We start from the raw sequence: 8,839 nt of genomic DNA, 5'->3' as shown, positions 1-8,839 counted from the left end.
CCGGAGGTGGGAGTGGTCGGACAGATGGGAGGTGCATGTGAGAAGTTTTCATTGGACGCGCACAGGGGCTGAGTGTATCCCATAGGCGAAGCAGAAAAGCTACGCCAATCATATAACTAGGGTTATAGGATAACCTTCGTTTTGCTTTGTGGAGTTCTCTCACCTGATTGGATGAAGTGGGAACAAGATACCAGAAATGTGTTATGTTTACTGCAGAGCGGAGGGACTGGGAGACCCATGTGACCAAACACTCTGTATCAGTGATGGCTGTCCAAAGTGTAGAGCTATTATTTTAACACATAGACCACTTATTTTAAGAAAGAAATACCACTTACAGCACCTTTTAAAGCAACATGAGGGTCTACTGTGATGCTCTCCGACATCCACCTGGAGCCTCATGCTGTGGCTGCTTCTCATAGCTCTAGATGAGACTACATCCATACCACATTTTTTGCATTTAACATTTTGCCATTAAAAAAAGCTTTTGTACCTCATTGTCTGCATTTTTGTATCTCATTGTCTGCATTTTAACTTCATTGTACTTTCATTGTACTTAGGTTGTACGTTAGTTTGTGTATTGTATATTTGTATAGTGTTGGGACTCTATTCTTCTTTTACTTACTTTTCTTTTACTGTTTGAAGCACATTCTTAGGGGCTCAAATGGAACCAAGCATTTCACTGTAATGTACATGTACTTTATACGTGACAAATAAAAACAAACTTGAACTTGAACTCTGATATACAAAAGCCTATTAGTATTGTCTCTCATGCCATGTTGCTTATATTATTAATATATTATAATATATATAAGTTTTATCGGACTGAGATCACAGAGCATCATATTTTTGTTTTCTTGCATCACTGTTGTATTGTTGGAGCCATTCTGTTGTGTTCTTAGTTTATTTCCTTTTTATTTACATGTGTTTTTTGTATCTCTCTAGCCACCTACGCCACCTAGCATCCAGGGTTTGGTGTTGCACATTGAGGGTGGGGGGAGGGGACTTTCAGGTGTTTTAATGGCCAGGTAGAGGAGGCCTAGGGCATGTCATCAAGGTTGAGTCCACTCCACAGAAGTCTTGACGTTTGAGGTTGTCCTTGGTCTTCTCTTCAATAGTTCGTTTGCATATCAAACATCTAGGGGCGATTCAGGGTGTCTCTTTAACTACTGAACATGAGGGTATCGACATGAATCTGCATGTAGGTGGAACACACGTGTCTGCCCTTGCACGAAATTAAACAATGTTACAGTATTAATATAGCCATCAATATCTTATGCCAAATGATTAGGGCCTATTACAATTTGTATTTTTTATTTTAAATAACTGTATTTATCAATTAACAAGTTTGAGTCCTCGTCTGCACCTTCCGAGTCCGAATGCAGTCAATGCTCGAGTCCAAGTCCGAGTCATCAGTGCTCAAGTCCAAGTCGAGTCACGAAAATCAGTCCTCGACACAACAACTTTGTTTTATTGGTGTTTTAACCTCCTGCTCCGTCGGCTCTGAACCCAAAAACACAACAACTTGCTTTTAACACTTTGAATGCCGACGACGACTAGGCTCGTCTTATCAGACCCCCCGTTGAGTGCCGACGATGTGTATTGTCGTTTGATTTTTTTTAGTAGCGATCTGAATTCATATTTCATCAACCGAGTCTCCCGTTGGTACAGCAGACTCTCTAGGAGCTCAGATGGGAAAAAACCGCCCCCTATCGTCTATCCCTGTGTAACTGCAGGTCAGTCGATTAGACTGGGAGATTCCTGTGGGGGTGGCCAACTGGCTCCATTGTGCTGGTGTGACCGGTGTACTCTTGACGGCGTTGTGTATTAATGATGACAGACATGGATGACTGTTGATGATCTTTATTTCCTCCTGTTACAATTCAACACATTGCACCAGCATTAAGAACAGCCACCTGCACTGCACGTGAGCCTCTCTGAGTTCCGGAGAGACTCTCTCATAAGAATTACACATTTTAATACATATAATTACATTTGAAAAATATACACAATTGAATACAAAACGGACCAAAAACATGGGAGCTACTGTACACACATACCTGTTAGGTTACAATTCAACACATTGCACCAGCATTAGGAACAGCCACCTGCACTGCACGTGAGCTACAATTGGGAAAAGACGTGATTCCATTAACTACCATGTCACCAGCGCACGTGTGTGCAAACCTCCTTCAAGTTTCAAGTTTCAAGTTTCTTTAATAGTTGTCATACAGAAGTACAGAATACTTTTATACAAAATGCTTCTTACTGTTACGCTCCAGAGACTGTGCAAGACAAGATAAGTATAAAATAAAATAACATAGTATAGCATGTAAATTAGAAGTAAAAAAAATGAGGTCACAGTGTTCAGTATAGACATATGTACAATGTTCGATGCAGAGTAGACGTAACTGAGTTACCATATAATATACAATACTGTGTAGTGTACTAATATACAATACTATATAGTGCAAGGCAGAAATAGGATGAGGTGCAATTTAGGTACAATTTACAGTAGGTGTACGAGTTGTAGTGCAAATCCTTTATCAATAAATATAAAGTGTGTTTGTGTGATCTAAAGTGTGGAGAGTGGGTGCTGCAGTGTGTTGTTTATTTAAGTGAGTGTGTGCGTGTGGGTGTGTGTGCTGTGTGCATTTGATGGTTGTTGCATAGTGTTTATTGTTCGTTTAGCAGCCTGATGGCCTGGGGATAGAAGCTTCTTCTGAGTCTTTCTGTGCTCGCCTTAAGACTCCGGTATCGCTTGCCTGACCGCAGCAGTTCAAAGAGGCAGTTGTTCGGGTGGCTCGAGTCCTTAATAATTCTCTTAGCCTTCCCCTTGCACCGCTTGTTGTAAATGTTCTGGAGGGTGGGAAGCCCCCCTCCAATTGTGCGTTCGGCTGAACGTGTCACTCTTTGTAGTCTGCTACGGTCTTGTGCAGTGCTATTCCCAAACCAGGAGGTGATGTTGCCAGTCAGGATGCTCTCTATTGTACATGAGTAGAAGTTCCTAAGGATCTTCTGACTGACTTGGAACTTCCTTAGGCGCCTGAGGAAGTAGAGGCGTTGTCGTGCCTTCTTCACAACACTGTCAATGTGTGTGGTCCATGTCAAATCCTCGGATATGTGGGCTCCGAGGTACTTGAAACTGTTCACTCTCTCAACCGGTGCCCCGTCGATGCTGAGGGGGCTGTAGTCCTTGACCCCCGACCTCCTGAAGTCCACAATCATCTCTTTTGTTTTGCTGACGTTCAGGGAGAGGCAGTTCTCCTGACACCACTGTGACAGGTTCTCTACCTCTTCCAGGTAGGCCCTTTCGTCGTTGGCAGAGATCAGGCCCACCACTACTGTGTCATCAGCTGCTGATGATGGTGTTGTTGTTCCGCTGTGCTACGCAGTCATGTGTGTACAGGGAGTAGAGGAGGGGGCTCAGAACACAGCCCTGGGGGGCCCCTATGTTGAGCGTGATGGATGAGGAGGTGCAGTTGCCTGCTCTTACCACCTGGGGTCTGCCCGTCAGGAAGTCCAAGACCCACTGGCAGAGGTCATAGTTCAAGCCCATGCTAGGCTACTAATGTGCATTTATACAGTTCCCTAACCCAGTCAAAACTCCCACCAAACAATTGCACAGGTACATATTATCAACAGGAGTTACATTACAAACTCGTTTTACAGTTTAGGAATGTAACATACAACTTCTAACAACTTTGAGACCGAAGTCTATCATTGAACATAATAATTAGTCCTCACCCTCTCTGTGTTCCGGAGAGACTGACTATCAACCAGGAAGCAGGCAGGATGTGTGTCCCGGAGGACCGGAAAGGAAGGGTGTCGATTTCAAAATAAAAGCCTTAACTCCCAAAAGTGCAATAAAACAAAACGAAAGGAATGAAATCAACTCAAATCAATAAAATAAAACGTTTAGGAGTATTAGTGGAATGTATTAAAGTGTATTTTGTGATGGGGTGTAATTATCTATACAAGGCAACAAGGCACTTGTTACACTGGCGAGCCGTCTGATGATGAGGGATCTGATCGCGAGATGGAAAGCAGCCTGGAATATATATTTACAGCAGCCAATAATCAATCAATAAACGCGATCGATATTTGGAATGGCGATCAGGAATTGGAATAATCCGTCGTAAATCCGGGTGAGGACTTTTGGTCCTCATCGGAACCTTCGGGGGGTTCTGTCTCGCGGCCATGGCCGGTGGCCCCGCCGCGTGTTGCTTTCTAACAGCGGAGGAGTGCAAGAATGTGACAATTTGACCATGTGACCGCGGCAGCGCAAGAGAGCGGCAGTGCGGAAATAGGCTGTCTATTGCCATTCTCTAAGACAAACGCTAACCTTAACCAGCTCCTTAACAGCGCCTAAACTTAACCGTTCTAACCTTAACCAACTCCGAAACAATGCCTAACCTTAACCTTAACCTTAACCATGCCTAACCTTAACCTTAACCATATGAAGAATATTGCCATTCTCTAAGACAAACTCTAACCTTAACCAGCTCCTTAACAGCGCCTAAACTTAACCGTTCTAACCTTAACCAACTCCGAAACAATGCCTAACCTTAACCTTAACCTTAACCATGCCTAACCTTAACCGGCGAAAGAATACACGTTCAAAAAAAATTATTTGATGGGATTCGAACTTGTCAACAACGGACCGCAGGACCGCTGCGCTGCCAGGTGAGCTGAGCTTCGAATGAAAATCATGGCGGATTAGGGCTACATAATGCCGCAAGCTCTGCCGCTCCGCTGTCGCAGCCAATCAGGGAAAACGCGGAAGCAACGGCAGCACTGCTCCGCTGTTAATAAGCAATAGGCGGCCCCGCCTCTGTAAAGGAGAAGTGCGGCTCTTGGAGCTGGAACCCCTTCTGCATTCCGCTGCCGGGCGGCTGGCGGGGTGCATGGTGAGGTAGACAGCGGTTTTTCGCATGATCTACTCACCTTGTGCGTTTTGGGGTAACTGCGTCCCACTGCGTATGATTGGTGTCCTTCTCTCCGCTCCTCGTTAGGAGGCGCGAGGGGGCCGGACCCCACCACATGTTTTTCTGATGGTCGTGAAGGGGACCTCAGGGGGTGCATTTGTCGGGGCTACGCGCCCTGCTTCGCAGAAGCAGAAAAGCGTAGCCAATGAAATATATCGAAGGTTATCCTATAACCCTAGTTATATGATTGCCGTAGCTTTTCTGCTTTAATCGCAGCCCTGAGGACCCTTGGCTGTGTTTCGCTGAAATTCAGACTCGAAAGGGAGAAGTAGACTGCCACACCTGGGCTTTGAGTGGCCGGAGGTGGGCGTGGTCGGACAGATGGGAGGTGCATGTGAGAAGTTTTCATTGGACGCGCACAGGGGCTGAGTGTATCCAATAGGCGAAGCAGAAAAGCTACGCCAATCATATAACTAGGATTATAGGATAACCTTCATTTTGCTTTGTGGAGTTCTCTCACCTGATTGGATGAAGTGGGAACAAGATACCAGAAATGTGTTATGTTTACTGCAGAGCGGAGGGAATGGGAGACCCATGTGACCAAACACTCTGTATCAGTGATGGCTGTCCAAAGTGTAGAGCTATTATTTTAACACATAGACCACTTATTTTAACAAAGAAATACCACTTACAGCACCTTTTAAAGCAACATGAGGGTCTACTGTGATGCTCTCCGACATCCACCTGGAGCCTCATGCTGTGGCTGCTTCTCATAGCTCTAGATGAGACTACATCCATACCACATTTTTTGCATTTAACATTTTGCCATTAAAAAAAGCTTTTGTACCTCATTGTCTGCATTTTTGTATCTCATTGTCTGCATTTTAACTTCATTGTACTTTCATTGTACTTAGGTTGTACGTTAGTTTGTGTATTGTATATTTGTATAGTGTTGTGAAGGATCAGATTAAACCGAATATGTATATTTATATATATATATATATTTAATTGTATTTGTATATCGTTTGATATCCCCTGTATATTCCTTGTACAATATGCATTGAATATCCCCGTTTCTACTAAACAGCCCATAATAGTTTCATTCTACCATTGGACGAGAACCTGGCGCCAGGTTGCCATACCCCTAGGTCCAAGTTCAATCGTGCCGCCTAACATGTCGTGGCAAACCCCCGGTTCCGCGCAGTAATATGTCGGGCGAAATACGAATGGTACTATTTGTTCATAGCGCATATATATATGGCGCCAGTAAAGTAGAACTTTCTTTTAGTCCAGTTCTTTACCCTCCAACAGAGTGACAGACGCAAAGGCCTCCCCACGACGCACGTGCGGTGTAGTAAGGCCTACTTGGCCCAGAATAGGCATTGAGATATCGTGTAGATTAATAGTTGAATAGTCATAGTTTGGCACTATACCGTCGAGTTGGACGTATTCTATTAAGCTAATAATAGTCTATTTTATGTATGGTGCATCGTTCGGTTAGAGTTCTACAGTTATCAGTACCCCCCATCGTTCCTGACGTTATCTGGACGCTTAACCAGGCTGGTCAGACCCCTAGTGGTGATTGCATCCGAGGAGCTCCGGGCCAAGAGCGACTGGACCTGTATATTGGATTACTCTACCCGGACGACGGCGAGCCTTCCACGGCTTGGATTATGCTTTGTGTGCTTTGATTATTCCATGGATAAAGGCCAACACTGCTGAGTGTTGGAATTACCCCCCGGAGAGGACTCCAGGTGAGACGGCGCTCTACACGTGAGGTCGCCTCACGTCTCTCCATTGTGGACCGGCAGATACCGTTCCACAGAGGGTCCAGCTGTATTCGTCTGCGGTCCGAGGTTCTGTGGGCACCGTGTCCAAGACTTTGGATTCTCCCAAGACACCGTCGGCCAGATGGGATACCACCAGCGGCTTCTCTAACCCCCCCCTCCTACTGTCTTACAACCAGCGGGACCCCCCCCCCCCCCTTAGTGTATCCAGCTATAATCATTTAAGTACTATCGCTATCGTTTCCTAAATATTCCAGGTTGTATACTTACTCCCTGCGCAACCAGAGATTGGACATTCAATGTTGATTTACCTACGAATACTCATTTGCCATAAAAGTGCATATTCCATATTTCAAATCATAAATGTAATTAAGTGATCGTTGTATACACCCTTTGCTGTATTAAACCTTCGATTTGGTACATTTGTGTGGATTCGTTTCATCAGGTGGGAAAGTGTTCATCATACTTATATCTTGTACTGGGTGGCCAGAAGTTAAAGTACATGAGGTAGTGGTATTAAATATCATATCTAACAATACAGTCAGGGAATTGTACCCCTCAGTTACAATTGGTCCTTCGAGCCGGAGGGTAACTAGTGTAATATTAATATAGTGTTATTAATATCGAAATGGCCTATGATGAACACTCCACGAAACGATCCTCCTAACCTAGAACGCCCGCGGCGCAGACGACAGACACCTCAGTACTTAGAGGCTTACACTGTCAGTCAACTACCTAGCCTTCGACAAACGGTAAACGCGGTAAAGGTAGAAAGGAAAATTATGTCTGACCTTAACGAGCAGGTTTCCCCGACCACAGAGGCCCTAGTAGGTCCTAATGTAACTGACCAAGCTCACGGTGGGGACCAGGAGGGAATTGACATGCCTTTACCCCCCGCCACTACTCAAGAAGTAGTCCCCGACCAGCCCCGGGAGGAAGACAACCCTACAGAGAGAGAACTCTGCACGGAGGAAGAGGAGGAGAGCGCCGAGGAACTAGAGCTCCAGGACTCCCCAACGAGTACCCCCAGGAGCGGCTCACGCAGGAGCGGCTCACTTCCACAACCGCCTCCCCCCAGCGAAGCGGAGAGGATACTACAACAGGCGTTCCTCGTCAGCCTGACAGCCTCTACCGAACGCGACCGACTCCAAGCGCAGCAACGGAGCGAAGAACAGCGCACACATCTGGAGATGAGACGCTTCCAGATGGAAGAGAATATGGCAAGAGACCGGGCCGACGCCCAGCGCGCCGCTGCCGGTGCCCAAAGAGACGCAGAGCGCGACAGACTACAAGCGCAACTAATAGAGCAGCTGATCAAAAGGACAACTCCCTCTCCCTCCGCCAGGGGCTCAAGGAACTCGTCGAGACAACAGTCAAGAGCAGCGTCACCACAACGAGCAAGCGACCCTGAACTTGACCAACAGACCGAGTCTAGACCCCCCGCAGACCCCCTTCCCATACCGGTCCAAGCGAGACCCAGCTACAAGGAAGGAGCGGCATACACTGCGGAGAAGCTAAATAAACGATTACAGGATCTGGAAGATTTGATCGAGGAAGAAGAGGGAGAGGAGGAGAACCAAGCCCGACGACAGCACAGTACTCCACCGGACCAGGAGGTCCCATACAGTCCAGGCTATACCCCCGCGGCGCTGCGCTACAGACCCCCGACTCTATTCACGGGTGAGCACGACGCACGACCAGCCCCGAGGAACAGTACCTGGACCAGCGGGCCATGGTACCCTGCCAGTACCAGCCCACAGCGAGGCGCAAGAGGGGACTCGCCCAGGAGGTCTCTCCCCCAACGCTCGCCGATGTATCAGCCATCCACGGCGTCATACAATGCCACACCGTCATTCCCAGACTTCGCCTATGAGAGTCGAGCACAGTACACGGAGCTCCGGATGTGCCTAGAGCCAATGATGGTGGATGTCGCTGATGAACGCCACAAGTATGCAATATTACTGAAGCACCTGAAAGTACCGCGAGCGCACAATATAGCGCTAGCCTATGCTACCTCCTCGACCCCATACACAGCGGCCCTTGCAGCGCTGGATCAGAGATATGGACGTATATGGGATTACGTAATCCAGGAGATAAGGCATATTGACCGCCTACCCCCAGCCACAG

Source organism: Notolepis coatsorum (assembly GCF_963971535.1).
Source record: "Notolepis coatsorum genome assembly, chromosome: 7".
NCBI classification, from domain to species: Eukaryota; Metazoa; Chordata; class Actinopteri; order Aulopiformes; family Paralepididae; genus Notolepis; species Notolepis coatsorum.
Note: the sequence above shows the minus strand (reverse complement) of the source record.